Genomic DNA, 19,327 nt, shown 5'->3' with positions numbered 1-19,327 from the left:
TATTCTGAATCTGCCTGGGAATCCCATGATTACTGGTTTACAGCCTGGTAAAAAAAAAGGGGGGGGGGCAAAAAAATTGTTGTTTTGTCTATTTGTTTGTTTTCCTAACAGATGAACTTGTAGTTTGGGACCCAACTGGAGAAGTGAAAGTTGAGGTTTCCTTAGGTAAATTTTGGTCAACTAATCCTTGTGGTTCTATTAATAGATATATGGATATTTATAGACAAATCATGTTCCAAAGTTAGCCACGGGTGTTTATAATTGCATTAAACATTGAAGAAACCCTGCTGTTGAGGATCCTTTGTTACGTTGCTTTGGATTGCTCCAGTTCGCATTTGCAAGCTGGTCCTGTAAACACTACATTTCCTCCTTCAAAGCTGGAATCTGGGACGCTGCCTTGCGTTCTGTGACCCTCATCTCTCTTTCTGGCCTTAACCTTTCTCAGAGAGGAAATCTACTCCATTAGTCCGAGTTTTGCCAGGTAAACACAGGATGGGTAGCCCAGTGAGTAATCCAGCACCACGGAATGAAGAGGTTTTCTACTTTTTAAGCATTTTTGACAAAGTTACTAAAAATAATAATACTTAAGTGTTTTTCCATTTTGGAAAACTAAATGTTTTCCATTTTGTATTTAAGTCCTACCATATCCCAGAGAAATGGAGTAGGTCAGAGGTAAAGGTGAGACTTCTGTGCATTTTCCTGGAGGGAGAGAGAGGACTCTAACTGAAACTAATCATTCTAATCAGTATCAAGTACTGACTGTATTTCATAGTTCTCTAAATGACTATTACCTAAGTAATTTTAATAACTTTCTGGGGAGGAGAGCAGAGAACCACTCAGGATTAAGGAGAATATGGAACTATAAAATATTAGCAACTTATAATAGTGCTGCCCAGGAAAATCCATAAACCATCCTTAAATTTAAAACTCCGGTGGTATGTCTCAGAGGGTGGAAATTGAGGAAAGGAGGATCAATGTTTATGGATTTCTCTCATAGCTGTAGCATTTGATTGCTATTTTTATGTCAGAATGTACATAAATCACTTTAAATAGCCATATTTTCTAAAGCTGCTTTTCTTCACATTTTACCTACGGTTATCCACATTTTTTAAAAAGTATTATGTATGTTGGGGAATGGCTTGGATTGTAGGGATTAGAGCACCTCAAACCACCCTCAGCACCCTCACTGAATAAATACTCTGACCCTGTGTCGGGGTTCACTAAAAAGGGAGGATTTGGGGGATGGAGAACCAAGTAGCAGATGCAGTCTTGCCTCTTGGAGCACACTACACATTATTGTCCGGGTTAAAAGTGGCTCGGACTGTAAATCGAGTGCCCACATTCAGAGCCTCTGCCTTGTAGCATTCAGACTGGGGCTCATATTTGAAATCACTGTTGTTTATTTCTATTTGGGGGTTATTTGCTACAAGGAAATTGTATGTAATATGTATTTTCAAATGCAAATCCTACCACGTCATTTCAGCTCTGCCCCTCCCCCAATACACACACACCCACCCACGCCACCACCACCGCTACCATGCTTTGAAACCTCCTAAGGACCTTGGGTTTAAAGCCTAAGCCCCTCCGCCCTGCAGAGAAGTCGCCCACCTCCATCCCTCCTGCTTCCTCTCTTGCCACATCACCACATTGTTTGCCAGCAAGGTGAATGGTTTGTACTGTCCCAAACCCTCTCTTGTTTTTCACTTTATGTTCCATTTTGCCCTAATTCCCCACATGAGCACCCCCCACCCCGTAGACAAGAATGTCCTTTCCCCTCCTCTTCCCCTGGAAATTCCTGCTCACTTTATTCAGTATGTACAGGGAAACCTTCCCTTGAGATTCCCCCGCTGACGTTGAGCAGCCCACTTAGGTCTTCCCCACGAAATGCTCCATATATTGCATTTGTTATTGTTTTAGTTTCCGACAGCTGCTGTAACAAATTACCTTGAACTTGGTTGCTTAAAAAAAATACGCATTTATTATCCTACAATTCTGTGGGTTGGAAGTCTGATATGGCGCTCATGGAGCTAAAATCAATACATCAGCAGGCCCTGTTCCTGTGAATCTGTTCTCTTGTCTTTTCCATCCTTTCTAGAGGCTGCCTGCATTTCTTGGTTCTTGGCCCCTTTCTCCATCTTCAAAACCAACAACATACCTCTCTCCAACTCTGATTCCAACTCTCCCTGTTTCACTTGCAAAAACTCTTGGGATTACATTGCAGTCAACTGGATAATCCAGGATCATCTCACCCATTTTAAGATCCTTATCTTAATCCCATCTGCAAAGTCTGTTGTGCCATGGAAAATTACATATGCACAGGTCCCAGAGATGAGGACCTGGACATCTTTGAGGGGTCATTATTCTGCCCGCCACTGCTGTGCTGCTAAGTCACTTTATGATTCAAACGTTAAGTTTTGTCATTAAATACTTCTTTTATGCCACAAAATCAAAAAGGCTTGGCAACATTATGAAGGAGGCATGCTCGCTTTCCTTTTTAGTGATGCCTCTGTCTGTCTTTCTCTTCTTTTCTCTCCCCTTCCCATAGCACCCCCAGAGCGCCACCCAAAGGAGTTGGATGTTGGAAGATTTTTCAAGTTTTTTCTCCTTCCCCATACCTACAGTCTTACTGGGCTTTTTGGGACTTGTTGATGGGCGAAGAGAAAGCAAATGTAGAAATGAAGGCATTTGATCTTAACAGAATCGAATCGTGTAGGCCCCCTGAGTCTTGCAGATTGAACTCTGGGCCCAGGGAAAACGCACTGCACCTGCATATCTCTCACCAGCGGGGAACCACAGTCTGTCTATCCTACGCAAGCTGCCTTGCTGAGCATTGGGGTCAATTGTTATAATTTTAAATTTCAATGAGTTTGCACTTGAAATGGGTAAGTCACATACGCACATGGAAAATAACTATAAATACTATTATGTAGTAAATTAAAATATTCCCAAACAAAAAACTATCACTGACTAGTAGGAGAGCTAACGGTACTAGATGACTAAGAGAGAGAGTATTGAGTTTAGTCAGTGCCCCAGGGAAATCCTCAGGAGGAAGTAGGATTGGAACTGGGTTTTAAGTGTAAGTACTGACTAGGAAAGATACTAGGGTTTGGGCTGGCTAACAAAGAATTCTTGAGAATTCTTTGGTGCAAAAATGTGATTTTACTGAAGCTTGGGGACAGGCCCCTGGGCAGAAAGAGCCACACGGGGGTCGTGAGGAGAGGCCCATTACACACTTTCAAGTTCAAGCTGAGAGGGGATTAGGAATAGCCTAAATCTCTAAGGAATTTTGGAAGCAAGGTTTCCAGGACCTTGAGGGGGCTAGCTATTGTTAGGGAAAGGTCATTTATTACTGTCTAGTAAAACCCTAGTCATGAGACCCTTCAGATATATATCGGTGGGTCGTTTGCTTGGGGGATGACTGCCACCATCTATCTCGGGAGTTAGAGATAAAGGAAGTTTCCAAAGGAATTTTTAGATGTTAAAGTAGACTTACAGGATCCTGGAGGTTGGGCTAAGATTGACTTTTGCCCTTAGCAAAGTATTAACATTGAGGCAGCTGAGCTCCTAGAGGAATGTCACTCTGCCTGCTTCAAGGACTTGTCAGTGGGCTGTAGGTAGTAAGGAAATTTAATTTTTCTTTTGCCTTTATTTCCCACATCAGTACCGTGTTACGTGGGAGAGCATGGGAGCCTTTTGAGCTCAGGCATGGGCAAAGGCACAAAGAAAGTAAATGTTCAGGCAGGTTTGTGAGCTACCAAGTAGACCAGTCCAGCTGGATCACAAGAGATTCAGAGGAGACAAAACAGGGGGGGGGGGGAGCAAATTATATGTAAAACACAAAAGGTTCAGGTAATAATATATTTTTCTTGTTCATCTCTTCTAAGAAAAGAAGGAAAAATCACTGTGGGAAATGAAACCCCGGTTGTTGTTCTGAGTTCATTAGCAAAACATTTAACAAATATTTATGAACAATAAATGAGTGTCTGCTTGTATATACAAGTCTGTCTAAACAGGTGGATCTTTTTCTAAGGCTCCTTTCACATAAAGGACACAGAAACCATAACATAACCAAGGGTAATGTTCAAACTATGTGCCTACTGATTGAGGGGTGGCACCGACCAATCAGAAAAGCTACCAGCCATAATGACCTGGTATGGATGAACCTATGTGACCAGCTGAAGGAGATCTTTATTTAAAAACTATTATTGCTATCTTAGCACAACTAGATGTTCTTTCATTTTCTTTTAAAAATTCCCTTTGAAAGCACACAGTTGGGCATATTCCTTTGGACCTAATCAATTTTGATTGTTATATCATTTCTTTCTGTGATGAGTTTGGTTTGCTCTGCTTGGCAGTAGCTAGAGTGATAAGTGCCATTTCCTTCTGTATTGTAAGGATGAGAAAACCATCCAGGTCTCTAGAAAAGACCAGCTAACCTTTGGGACATATTTTTATATCCTGAGATGATAATCTAGGCCTCTGTTTGAGAGTCTAATATAAGAAGAGATGGCCAGGTTGTTTTTGGTAAACACCTGGGTTGCAGATGGCTGACATATCTTTTCCATATTCTTAAATGCTCCTGCAAGGGTTTGAATAACTCATCATGGAATAAAGAGAGTAGGAAACACTAACCTTTCTCCAGCTACAGGCAACAAACTCGGGACAACCTCCTGATCAGCAAAATCATGGCAATGGTAAAAACCTGCATATCCAAGATGAATGCCCCCCGGTCTAACATTGTTTATCCTTGGCCCAAATGGAGGGGGACTGAAAATAGAAAAGCAGCCCCTGTCAGCAAAAGATAGCATGCTACTGCTAGCTGGCTTGGTACCGTCAGGAGATGGCCTGGCACTCGGGCCAGGGAAAATACAACAAGACTACTACAAGAGAGGACAGGAGCGTGACCAGCCAATGCCTTTCAGAATCATATATGTAAACCTCTCAAACAAATATTATCAAATTGAATCTAGCAAGGCACAAAAAGTACAATACATCCCAACCAAGTTGGGCTTATTCCAGAGCAGCTAGATTGGTTTAACTATTAACAATCATCCCCCATAAGTCTCAACATTAAGGAACTAAAGAAGAAAAATAACTGATAATTTTAAAAATGGAGCAAAATAATTTGTTAAAATTCAACACCTATTCATGATTTTATTTTAAAAGGTTTACTTATTTGTTTGAGAGAAAGAGCACGCATGAGCAAGGGAAGGGACAGAGGGAGAGGGAGAGAGATTTCTCAAGCAGACTCCTGGCTGAGCGTGGAGCCCTACACCACTGGGCTTGATCCCAGGACCCTGAGATCATGACCTGAAGCCAAATCAAGAGTCGGTTGCTTAACTGATTGAGCCACCCAGGTGCCCCCTGTTCATGATTTTAAAAACAAACAAAACTCTTAGAAAACTAAGAAGAAAACTTCCTTAATTCAATAAAAGAATATCCACAAAACTTTATAGAAAACATCATACTTAATGGTGAAAAATTGAAAGCTACTAATCTGAGATCAGAAGTGAGGTAAGGACACTTCCATCACGGTTTTTATGCAATGGCATATTGGAAATTCCATCCAGTGAAGTGAGGTGAGAAAGGGAGATAAAATATATAAAGATGGAAAAGGAAAAATTATGTCCTTATTTACAGATAACATGATTGTATATATAGAACGTCCATAAGAACTATCAGAATTAAGAAGTGAATCCATTGTTTTCCTGTATTTACGTGGTGATTACGTGAAAAAAAAAATCAATCAGTTCTATTTCTACATAAAAGTAAATGATAGAAAGTGCCTTATAGAAAGATGTCATTTACAATAGCACCAATGAACATAAAATACTAGGAAGAAATCAAAGAAAAGAAATCCAAGTCCTCTGCACAGAAAACAAACACCCCTCCACCCCCCCCCCCCAATAAGCCCAACTAAAGAAGACTTGTAGATGATGGCGTGGGCTCTACTATGTTCAGAGGTTGGAAGCCTAATTTGGAAAGCTGAAGATGGACTATAAAGATGTTAGTTGTCCTCATATTGATCTCTCTAGATTTCATGAAATCACAATCAAAATCACATTTTAAAATCTAAGTTGACAAGTTATTTATAAAATTTATATGGAAATGTAAAGGTCCAAAAATAGTCAAGACAAACGGAATGAGCTATGTTGGAGGACTTACACAATCAAATATCAAGGCTTAGTAAAAAGCCATAGTAATTAGCTTTGTAGGTGGCCCAAAGATAGACAACAACACAACCTAAGTAGAATACAAAGTCCAGAGACACATCACATACATCCAGTCACATAATTTATGAAGTGAAAAAAAATTGAAAAATATGTTCTTTTCAATACAGTGCCAATAACGAATCTTGTTTCCTAATTACGTCATATACATAAAATCACTTCCAGGTGAATCATAGATCTTAATTTAAAAGACAGGGGCACCTGGGTGGCTCAGTTGATTGAGCGTCCAACTCCTGATTTCGGCTCAGGTCATGATCTCTGGGTCGTGGGATCAGACCCCATATCAGGCTCTATGCTGGGCGCAGAGCCTGCTTAAGATTCTCTCTCTCCATCTCCCTCTGCTCTTACCCTGCCACGCACACGTGCTCTCTCTCTCTTAAAAAAAAGAGAGAGAGAGAGAGAGAAAAGAAAAAGAAAAAGTAACAAAGCTTCTAGAAATCAACATAAGAAAATTTATTTATAACTTCGGCATAGGCAAACTTTCTTAAACGGGACACCAAATCACACATTATAAAGGAATAAGATTAATAAATGTAACTACCTGAAAATTAATAAGTTCTTTTCCTCAAATTACATCATTAAGAGTGAAAAGCAAATCACAGAGTGATATATTGTACAGTGTAAATGCTGTACAGAAATGTGTATAAATGAGCTCCTCCTGCATGCAACAGTATGGGTAAATCTCACAAACTTTATTTAGAGAAAGAAGCCATTCACACAAGTGTATGCACTAAATGATTCATTTATATAAAATTCAAAAACTGGAAAATGACTTTGTGGAATCAGAAGTCAATACAGAGTTTCCCCTTGGGCGCTTTGTGCCAGGGCTGGGGCACAAGGGGCAACTTCTGGGGTGTGGGTACTGGTCCATCTTCTGACTTGGGTGATGTTCACCTTGTGAAAATATTTTACAGTCTGCACTTAGAATTTTTGCACAGTATATTGTACTTCAAATAAAACTTTTAATAAAAACAAAGGAAAAAATCTCTTGATTCTACTTCCTCTCACAATTATATCTCCATTCCTTTGTACCAACAATTTTGCACCAAAATTCCTAAAAAGAGTTATTACTGGGCACCTGGGTGGCTCAGGAGGTTAAGTGTCTGCTCTCGGCTTGGGTCAGGTCTTTGGGTCCTGGGATCGAGCCCCACATTGGGCTGTCTGCTCAGTGGGGAGTCTGCTTCTCTCTCCCACTCTACCTCTGTGCTCTCTGTCTCTCTCAAATAAGAAAAAAAATCTTTAAAAAAATAATTTCACATTAAAAAAAAGTTATTACCTCCAATTTCTCTTTCCTTACTCTTTCTTAAACAGGCTCCAGATGCTGGACTCCCTCACCAACTTCTAGACTTTGCTCAAATGCCACCTTCTCTGTGACGTTTTCCTGGACACCTGATGTAATGATGCAGGCCTCTTTCCAGTGATCCCTGATCTGATTTCCTTTTTTATTTTTACAAAGCACTTCTTACCCTCTAACACACTGGGGGTTTATTTGGGTGTATTTGCTGCTTCGTTTCTGTTCCTCTCTTTTTTGTTCATAGATTAATCTTAAGCAATTATCTGGCAGATAAGATGTATTCAATAAAATTTGTTGAATAAACTAATTTATAAAATTGGGTTAAAAGAAGAAAGAGTGAGTTTTAGAGAATTGAGTGTTTTGTTTTCAAGCTTTTATAACTAACGTGCCCGTTAGATATCCAATGGAGGGAAATGACAATTAGGTAGTTGAATATATGCATCTAGAATTCAAGGCTATATTTCCATAGATACAGAAAAATGAATATATATGAATTATTAAAGGCATAGGAAATATAGAATTGAATGAAGTATCAAGGAAATGAGTCCAGAGAAAAAGTATTGAGATGACAAAGCAGGAGAATGTTGTAGCAAGATTGAGAAAAAAACAGCTCAACTGGGAGAAAAACTAGATTTACATTGTTTTGAAGTACCAGCTCTTTTGGTAAATTTCATGACGCCATGACAATGGGAGAATTCAATCAAAAGTCAACTTAACCTACTAAGCACTATGACTGGTATGTAACCATTTAAAGCTTATGTGTGTATGTTTTCATGATGTTGAACTGTGAAACAAGAAATAAAAACTAAAACTAAAAATTAAAAAAGATCTTAGGACCGTTCAAACACGTGAAATCAGGCTAAAGTCTGGGAAAAAATCTAATTTGTGTCTTTTTCCTAAAACCAGAGAGTGATCAAGGGTCACAGCTTACCTTTACTCACAAAGAAGTGTCCCCTCTGGGGGCCCCTGGGTGGCTCAGTCGGTTAAGCATCTGCCATGGGCTCAGGTCATGATCCCCGGGCCCTGGGATCGAGTTCCGCATCGGGCTCCCTGCTCCGCGGGAAGCCTGCTTCTCCCTCCCCCACTCCCCCTGCTTGTGTTCCCGGAACTCTTGTTGTGTCTGTCTGTCAAATAAATAAATAAAATCTTAAAAAAAAAAAAAGAAGTGTCCCCTCTGTGTGCACATAACTTGTGCCTATGGTATCTGGTAGTCACAGACGCCGGGAAGTAGCATTTCAGCTGGCTTCAGTAACCGAGGCAGGCATCAGGGCCTCAGCTGTCCACAGCTGACTCTGAAATTCTCTCTCCGGTATCTCACCTCATCCTGCCCTGCATCACTGAGTCTCCCTTGGTTTTGGGGTTCATTGGCACGCCCACACTTGACTCCTAAGGAGACACTGTACCCCTAAGACTTTAAAGAGACTCTAAAGGAGTGATAGTTATTTAAAAACTTAGCTGAACCACATAATTACTAAATTACTTTGGGGAGAAATTTTCTGCAACCTGAGGTAAAATATAGTTCTCACAGATGTAAAGTTCCAGCGTTGTGGGTCTAAGGTGTAGCAGGTTGCCCTGTGAGTCCTGGGATCTGTTGCCTCATCATTGTCTCCTGTGGTCCTCTCTGGTCCTTACAGAGCAGAGTCATTGCCTTTCTGCTTGCTTCCCTCTGCCTTTCTAGCGTCCCTCAAGCGGGCTCCAGTTCTTGGTGTAGGAGAAAGAAGATACTACCGAGTCTTCCCTGGGCTTCTGGTCTTGTAGCAAATTCTTGCCCCCTTTCCAGGAATGTCCTAGAGTCCCTTTTCCCACGGGGCCCACCGCCCACATTGTCTCACCTCTCCCTGCGTCTCTTTGCTATACAACTGGTCAATGCCACATACACTACTGTCCTCCGCAGGAAAGCGAGCTTCTTCATTTGTTGTTCTGAGCCCAGACTCTGGATGGTCCTTGAGACTGCCATGTAGCTCAGTCTTCACCTTGAGCTTCTTGGTGGGCATATCTCTCTTTCCCAGCCAAGAGGGAGAATCCCAGACCTTCTAGTTTCCAACCTCTGGGCTCTCTTCAGACCCTCCCAGTAAATTACTTTCCCAGGCTGACGACAATCTCCCATTCTTGGTTTCTTTGCAGAATGGAGATTACTGCTAAGTCACATGCCAAAGGAATGAACTCCTCTCTGTGGAGTCCCTAAGATTCACTCCAGTACTTAAGGAAATATTTCTCCAGGCTTTGACAACGGGGAAATGATTTAAATGGGCATTGAGCATGACATTCAGGTAATTCCTACTAAACGCAACGCAGAAGGAAAGATATTTTTTCCACAGTTTCTATATTCAGCTTTGCCTTCAACAATGTAGTTTAACATCCTTGTGAGTACAATAATAGAAATAGGCTTTTGAAATTGAAACAAGAATAAAAGAATGTATTTATTTTTACCTCACCTTCTTCCAAAAATAGCTTCGGGTCGAATATCATAAATATTCCCAATTACCTTAATAGTCAGGAGCATATAATATTAACTAAGAGCTGAGAATTTAAAGTGAGCTAAATATCTGAGTGAAATTAACTCAGAGAAGGAGTTCCAAATATTCAAATATTGATTTTCACTGCAAAGAAATACTGTTTCTTGCCTTACAAAATTAATTAAGCTCTGTGTTAATTAATCACTACGCCTCTATAATGAGAGGCTGCCAATCACCCTGTCAGATTGTTTACAGCTGAAATCCTAGCCGAAAATTCATCTAGTTAATGATCTAAGTTAAATTTAACCCGTGTCTCAGGACATCAAACATAATTCCAGATCACAGCAGTGATCATGGTTTTAGAATCCCCTATGCGCCTCTTTGTTTCTCTATTAACTTGTAGGCAAGTTTCAGATCCCACAAAGCCTCAGGCCTACAGTGGAGACTTATCTGAACCTTCCTTGGCTATGAAAATAGAAATAATATACAGACAATCTGTACATATTTTTTCTGTCTCATAGAATAAGACGTTTGATAAATAATTCCTTTTTGACTTTTAAATGTAAACTTACTAAACTCTGACACCTTTAGAGCTCAAAGAGTTTCAAATATGGGATAAATATACCACCGACCTGTGAAAAAATGTTAATGATGGTTTCAATTATACCCTGTTTATTTTTTATCCAAGAACCTAAGACTTTGGGCCTATTACTTTGTGGTGATTTTTTTTCTCTTTTACTTGTGTTATTTATATGAAGCCAATTTTCTTGAAAATGAAAGCTATAGGAGTCAAGCTATCCTAGGAAAATGTTAGTCTCGCCGACGCTTGTGATTTTATCTGTTTATTTATTTATTTATTTGACAGAGAGAGACACAGCGAGAGCAGGAACACAAGCAGGGGGAGTGGGAGAGGGAGAAGCAGGCTTCCCACAGAGTAGGGAGCCCGATGCGGGGCTCGATCCCAGGACCCTGGGATCATGACCTGAGCCGAAGGCAGACACTTAACGACTGAGCCACCCAGGCACCCCAACGATGCTTGTGATTTTAAAACTAGATTAAACAAGGCCTCAACAGGGCTTCCTGGACTGAAACTTTGGTTAAGCCTCCCGTGTGATGGAAAAACCAGTCCAAAGCCAAGGTTCAGTGAACTTGTGCAACATTTCATTCACTTCACATTACACTGGATGGGCAACAAGGTCCCTTTAAGCCTGGCTAGTTATTTTTGGCATTGAGATTTCCATTCATGTGGTTTCCCCTTGGGCAAGGGTTCAGGAGAAAGGAGGGGAAGGACAAAGCTAGGGAATTCAGGAAAAGGAAAATTTCACAGGGTACCATTGGCCTGAGAACTAGCCCCAGTCTGTGGTCAGAGAAGAGTGAGGTGCTTGGACCAGGTAATCACCTCAAGGTTGGCCCGTGTCCTCAAGCTCAGGGTCAGGCAATAGTTCTAAGCAGTACTGTCCAATAGGGCAACCACTGGCCACATGTGTCTACCAAGCATTTGGGATGTGGCCAGCCTGCACGGAAGTGTAACACAGGCATAAAATATACACCAGATTTCGAAGACTTAGTATGAAAAAAATCATGTAAATGATCTCATTGATTAATTGTAATGCTTACAGATTAAAATGATGAAATTTTGGACATGTTGAGTTAGATCTATTACTAAAATGAATTTGTCTGTCTCTTTAAGACATTTTCTATAACTCCTAAAATTATGTCTGTGGCTCACATTGTGTTCTTGGGAGAGCTTTGGTTTAGAGCCATATTCTCAGACAGAGATAAGCCAAGCTTCCAACTGCCCCTGGAGGAAAGAGTACATATTGTGGTCCTGTAGATACCTTGAGCTCATTATGTCCAGTGAGGAACTTATTTTCCTACCCATGCACCTGGCCTTCCTATAATCCCCACCTCCATTATTAGGTTTCTTTTCTATTTTTTTTTTAAGACTTTATTTGTTCATTTGGAGAGAGAGAGAGAGAGAGAGAGAGAGAGAGAGCATGTGCACAGACGAAGAGTGAGAAGGAGAAGCAGGCTGCCCACTGAGGAGGGAGCCCGATGCAGGGCTCGATCCCAGGATCCTGAGCCGAAGGCACACGCTTAACCGACTGAGCCACCTAGGTGCCCCATAAGGTTGATTTTCATGTTCGCTATTGCTGATGAAGATAGCCATGGTCTCTACTCAGAAGTTTTCTTCCAATCACTGATTTGTGCACACTTAAGACATGCATTCAGACAAATCTAATGCTAGACAATGTTTCTAAATGTGGTTCTCATATCAAGAGTTTCATCCAGAAAACTTATCAGAAATACAAATTCTTGTGTCTTATCCCAGCTCCACTGAATCAGAAATTAAATTTTGAGCGTTGGGGCCTAGGACTTTGTGTTGCTGAATCCCTCCAAGTGATTCTAATGTTTGAAAACCACTCACCGCTCTTGACTAACATTAGAGTGGGGCTGCCAGATAAAATCTAGGATGCATAGTGAAATTAGAATTTCAGATCAACAGCAAAGAATTTTTTCGTATAAGTATGTCTCATGCAATATTTGAGACACACTTACACAAAAAAATTCTTTGCTATTGATCTGAAATTCTAATTTCACTGGGTGTTCTGCATTTTTGTTTGCTACATCTGCCAATTCTATGTTAGAACACTGGGTCTCAACCCAGACTGTAAATGAATTTAATTCATCTGGTGTGGTACCCAAGCATTGGGATATATAGATTTTAAAGTCCCCACATTATTTTAACATGTAGCTGCATGAGACGGCATTAAAGTAATGCTTTTCAAACTTCTTTATGTATACAAGTCACCTGGAGGTGTTGGAAAAATGCAGATTCTGATTCAGTATTTTTGGGAGTGGGGCTTGAGGTTTGGCATTTTTAAAGAAATTCCCAGGTGACATCATTGCTTCTGGTCTGGGAACCACCTTTTGGGGAGTACCGGACAGGGATTGCGGAGCTGAGTGCTCTGACATCTGTTAAAATGAGGCACCCACAAGACCATGGCAAGGCAGAGAAGAATCTGATGCAAGTCTTAAGTACCGTGAGAGAGGTTCAAAGTACTATGAAAATCTCCAAAAGAGGAGAAACTACATTTGGCACAGGAGGAAATATTCATGGAGAAGGTGGCATTTAGGGTCATCTTTTAAAAAAATAGTTGTATTACATTAAAAAATATGACTGTGATAGTTTGCAAGAGACAGAGATTGGTTATGCAGGTGTTGCCATAACAAAAAAATGAAAACATGTGGCATTGACTTTGTGCCCAGATAGCAGGCAGGGGCTAGCAGAGCAGCAAGGAGGTTGGTGGTGGGGTCTGGAAGAGCAGGGGGGAAACAGCTGTAGGAAGCTGGCAGGATGCTGCCCAGACCCATGTTTTGTGGCAGTTAAAACAGGTGGGCAAACCAGTGCCGGAAGACAGCTTGGAGGATAAAACATGTGTCTAATGCACTTACGGCTCTGATTAAGGAGATGGGAACAATTTCTGCCTCGGTTACCCAACAAACTACCCTAACATTTAGTAGCTTAAAATAACAGTTCTCCTGATTCGATTCTTTGGGTCGCTCATTAGGCTTCAGCTGGAGGCTTGCTGGGGACTGGGAGGCTGGCCTCTCTGCTGGTCGCCTTTTGCCTTCCAAAAGTCTAGACCGGATTTTGTCACATGGTGGCAGCAATGTTCTAAGAGGTGCAGGCCCCAGCGGAGAAGCGCTTTTCAAGCCTCTGCTTCTGCCATATTTACTGACGCCCCCTTTGCCAAAGGAAGTCACAAGACCAAGCCCAGGGTCAATGCAGGAGGGACTCCACAGAGGCATAAATCCAAGAGTGATGATTCACTGTCAGCCTTTACTATGAGGATTTACCCCAGGTGGTAATTTATTGACTAGAGAGCAGGATATCAGTAGGGAAATAGCACAAATTAAAACTGGAGAAGTAGATTGCTGTTATCCTTTGGGAGGTCTAAAACTCCATGGTGAGGAATGTACACTTAATTCACCAGTTCAGAGGTGACCATTGGATGTTTGGACAGCAAGGCCCCATTGTCTTGGGCCAGGATATTAAGCTGGAGAATCAGACAGTACTCTCAGGTAGCATGCAACAGTAACTGTGCCCCAAACAGAGCTGATTGGATAAATGAATTGGAAAAAGGTCATAGAGTCAAAGGAAAAGCTGGACACCAGGTCTCAGGAAGAAGAGAAACCCAGAGAGCTCTACTAGGGATCAAGGAGCACGACCCAGTGAAAGTCTCTCCAAGGCACTGATGTTACAGTAAGTCATCTACAGACGTTTTGGTTCTCTCCACTCAAGATTCAAATTTCTAAGAGGAAGATTACTCTATATGATCTCTATGTATCAGCTGTTCATCATTTGGCCTATGTTGGGAAGAGCATCTCGGTCAGCCGTCCAATGGGGGCTTTGGGGGACTCCTAGCCCAATGATAGGTAGAAGACTTGGGAAGTTGCCCCAGCTCTTCAACTCAACCCCAATCCCAAATCCCCATTCCCATCATCCTCCCCCTTGCTCACCCCTTTTTATCAAACCTACTCCTGCCAGGTCTGACAGATCTTTTAAGTAAGAGCTGGACGATCTGGACAAGATTGTACTTTAGTAAGATTAATCTGGCATCAATGTGTACAGCAGAGTGGAGGCGGCGGGTTAGACGGGAGGTTTTTGCAAAATGGAAGAGCCTGAACTTGGACTGGACAAGGAGTGGGGAGGAAATGGGGAGGGTCTGGGGAGGGAATAGAAGACAGGCAAGAGCGCCACTGGCTGTGGGCATTGGGCTGTCGGGGAAACCATTAGAGATCACTGAAGTCTTGACTCAAAGTGTTCAGGAGTAAGAAGGGTAAAGAAATAGAAGCGGGAAATGTTTGACTACTCTTTAAAGAATTTTTTCTGGTGGAAAAAAAATTGTAGTGGGGTCCAACAAGTTGGCTAAAGTGGCATAATCATAAAACAATAGTCTGTAGATTCTTTAAACATTTTACTTTAACTTAAAACGTTAAGTGTACGTTTATTCACCAATATTTTTAGGAAAGGCTTGAGTCTTTGGTAAGTGGTTGACCTCTGATGAATCATTTGGGGCATCTCAATTCTAAAAAAACACACTCAAATGGGCATGGTCTAAAATGTGCATATTCAGATCTTTTAAAGAAAAGCAAGGACTTAAATACACTTGTGAAACAAAATCAGTGTAGGACCCTTCTAGACTTTTACTGTTGCTGCTAATGCATTAATTTTCTTACCTACACCTTTTTTGAGAGGAAAAGTTTTCTTACCTACACTTTTTTTTTTTAGCAACTCACCTGAGTCTTTTCAAAGCGCTCAGCTTATTTTTCATAAAAACAACTACTCATTTTTTTTTGCACTACATCAGTTTATAAAATATTTAAATAAATTACAAAACCAACGTGTAGAACAGAACTGGCATAAACAGGTTTGGAAAAAAATGTAATTGATACTTAATAATCATGTAATTCACTAGCATGAGCAGAAGTGTCTGGAGATTCTAGAGAGTTCCCGCACCAGCTGCCAGTATCCAGAGGCAGTGAGCATTACTCATAGAGTTTACCAATGGAATGGACCCTAAAGGTTTAATTCCATGAGTCAATCAGGTGAGGGTCAGATAAAGAGTTTCTTTTTAGGTCCTGTGCTAGCTTGAAGGATATCAACAAATTGGTATCACAACATGTTTACTGATTATTTGAAGGGTCGGTCATTAATTAGTTATTAAACAATGTGGGTTTTGTTTGTTTTATTTTGTTTTACACATACAAGTCCTTTATTTAGTAGACTAAAATTCCAATGTGTGCTCTGGGTAAACTCCTTTTATTTCAGATTTCCATACTAGCCTGCTTTCCTATCATTGCTACATGTATTACGATTGTTTACTCATTATCTGTTTTCCTATTAGCATCTATGAGCAATCATGAGGGCAGAGATTATGTCTATTTGGATCATTACTGCTTTCCTGAGGCCTATACCAGGAAGTCAATACATATTTGTTTAATGAACAATGATATCTTTGCTCTTGCTAAGGCTAAATTTCCAGCTCTCAACAATTACAACTTTAAATACTTCTAAACCATTCATGTACAGACACTGTATTCTTTGCCAAACAAACAGATAAACCCTGACTATATAACATTAGAAAATATCAATATATTACCACAAGCGACTTTCAATATAATTGGAGGGTTATGGTGGATGACTCTTCCTCAATAGCATGTATTGTAATCAATATACCTCCTTTTCCACCATGGACCACAGCACCATCACTAACAACAGCAAAAGTAATTTTAAAAGGTTGCTTAAAAATTTGAGTTTGAGAATGCTAATTTGATAATAGGCCAGAGGGTAATTTCCTTGAGGCAATAGTCAGACAATTCATGACTATTTCAATTAAAAAGAGAAGACGTGGTGTATGTATGGATCAAGAATATATGATTATTTTATTCCAGGCAGTGGGATTTCTGAGCAACGCCCACAGACAGCACTTGTTAGGGAATTTTATTGGTTAGTATCAGCTATTCCCCATCCATTGAAGGTTTTACAGTAAATGTAAGTAAGCAACCCAGTGTGTTACGGTACTCTCAAAGGACTCGGTGATGTATTCAAATATATATTATTGAAAATAATATAACATACCATCATACAAAGATTTCCTAAATTGTGTCCTTATAATGGTTTGATTGTATAATTGTGTTTCACATATGACCCGAAGTCCTTCTTTAGGATGGAGTTCTTTAATGCTGATTCCCATCACTGGTAATGTTTTCTCCCTCATTCACAAACACTTGTTTTTGTTCACCCTCCCTCTCTCATAGCTGCTTCCAAAGCCTCATTGAGGTCATATTCACCAACTTCTTCCTCGCTCCTTCCTTTCCTATGCCTCTTCAACTAAACACGCTACAAAGAAATAGCAAAGGAAAGTAAAATTGAAGTTCATTTTAGAGATTACTTTTGATATTTGTGAAAAATACCAGCCCGTTTTATCACCCAGTCAATCCCACGTGCTATTGCTGACTTTTTGTGTCTGCATCAATACTTTGATCTACAAACATAAAATCCATAAGAGAAACTTTTCTTCCTTTGTCTCCCTGAGTTGTTAACATCATGGCAAACGAACAGAAGGGTGTGCAAATGAGATTTTTTGAATCACGGAGATAAACATCTAAATTCTTCATCCTTTGTCAGGCAACCGACAGCTAGAACACTTAAAAATCAAATAAATAAGAGCCTAAGAATAGGAAATAGGCAAATCCCAGAGTGTAATAGTTAACATTATATTGCTCTTATGATACAAGGATAACCAATGCAAACATGAATTAAAAATATGTTCTTTTTAAAACAAGAAGCCACTAATGGAGCATTTTTCCTTCAAATAATGACTTATAGCCAGCCCATTTTTGTTTGTGGTAACAAAATTCTTAATTATACATAAGGTGAATATGGTCTCTCAGGATTCCTTTTACAAATTTATGCAGTGAAGACGGTAAATATGACAACATGTTGCCACCTAGTGGACACTTCATAAAATTTCTAGACATCCGGTTCCCTGACACAGTATACGTACTTAGGATCATAAAATGTAGGGTTTGTGGGGAACTCTGACTCCATTCTAGACAGCCCTCTTGTTTGACACCATCAGCTTCAACTCTAGATTTATCAGAATTTGAATTGTAAAGTCAAGAATCAAAGTCAGAAGATAGAAATGCCTAACATTTATTGAGCACCTTCTTTGTGCAAACATTTCCCTGGATTATCTCTTATAATCCTCACAGCAGCTCCATTACTATTATAAATCCTCTTTTTACAGATTAAGAAATCAGTGCATAAGAGTAAGTGACTCACCCAAGGTACCTGGTCTCAAGCTGTGGAGCTGAGCTTTGAATGCAGAGCCCAGGTCATCATGTGCACGGAGGTGACTTTCTCGGTTTATCATGGGCCAGTGATTGGGACTGGACCTAATTTTACAAAACATGGCATCTTGGGAGGTAATTTCACACTCTTTATTGAATGTATACGACACCTGAAGTAACTTGGTTTTCAGAAAAAGAGGCAAGAGGACCCCAAGCCGTGCGTCCTCTGTGCTGGAATGAAGAAGCCCACTCCCTCCCTATTGCTGCCAGACAGAGCATTGCCCACTGCCAGAATTCAAATTTGAGTGCATTCAAATTCACTTTTTCAGGGCTAAAACATTGTTATCTGGGAGGGTAACCCAGAAGCTGTGAAGATTTGATCTAATTAACCCATTTCTGCCCGTTGTTTCTGAGCCCAACCAGCACCTCTTGCTGGGTTAGAAGTGAGGAAGTGTTGAATCTCAGACCTAATAAAACAAGGAATTGTCTGGAACACTGGAGATGGAATTTGCATGTGGAACAAAAGAGAGATAAAACTTCCTCCAGCGCTCCCCAAACAACTTGCCCAGACCTTTACTTATAGCATTTGGTTATATTTTGTTGAATATTTCCGTCTATTCACTAACCCCTTACCTGTATCCATCACCCCCACTGCTGCCTCATGCAAGCTCCTAAAAACAAGAAATGGCATTAAAAAAAAAAATCTCTGCACCCTCTGGTATTTAGCACATTGCTGGGCCCACAGTATTTACTCAGGAAATGTTTGTTGGGTAGATAAAACAAATTTAGGTCTATCTAAAATTAAAACCCTAAATGTACAATTTGACAGTAAGTTGTTTTCTTTAACTCTGTTGTGACTTTGCAGTTGAAATGATGTAGGGGGTGCTTTGAAAGATTTTGTACTGATTGGTCATTTGCATCACCAAACAAAATTCATAATTTGGAAATAAATAACCGAGTCCATCATGATGAGGAACAATTATGCCGTGTATGCAGGTGTTTGGCTCAATAAAATGGAGATGTCATTTAAAAGACAAAAAAAAGCAAACAGATATTGATAATCACCATCTTTCTAGAACATCAGAAATCTATGGGTTTCTAGGTTTGCTTAAATAATTTGAGAGGAGAATCTAGTTTTTCCACTGAAACCAGAAAGCTAGATCTGGTTTTACCTGGCACAGGACATCTCGACTTGAAGGGCTAGCAGAGGGCTCAACCCCAACTTCCCAAAATGGAACCAACTCCCCATCTTTCTGGCAAACTCTGTCCTCACAATCTTCCCAATTCAAGTAAGGGCAACCCCGTCCTTTCAGTTTCTCAGGTCCAAAGCCTTACAGTCATCCTGACTCCTCCCCCTCTCACGTGCTACATCCCATCCACCAACAAATCCTTCTGGCTCTACCTGTAATATATACAAAGAATCCACCCCCTTCTTCCCACGCTGTCTGCCTGCCCTGTGCCAGGCCGCCAGCCGTCACCAGGATTCC

Source organism: Callorhinus ursinus, unplaced genomic scaffold, assembly GCF_003265705.2.
Source record: "Callorhinus ursinus isolate GAN/ISIS: 27379988/994484 unplaced genomic scaffold, GSC_fseal_2.0 scaffold11, whole genome shotgun sequence".
Lineage (NCBI taxonomy): Eukaryota > Metazoa > Chordata > Mammalia > Carnivora > Otariidae > Callorhinus > Callorhinus ursinus.
This window is presented reverse-complemented; position numbering follows the sequence as displayed.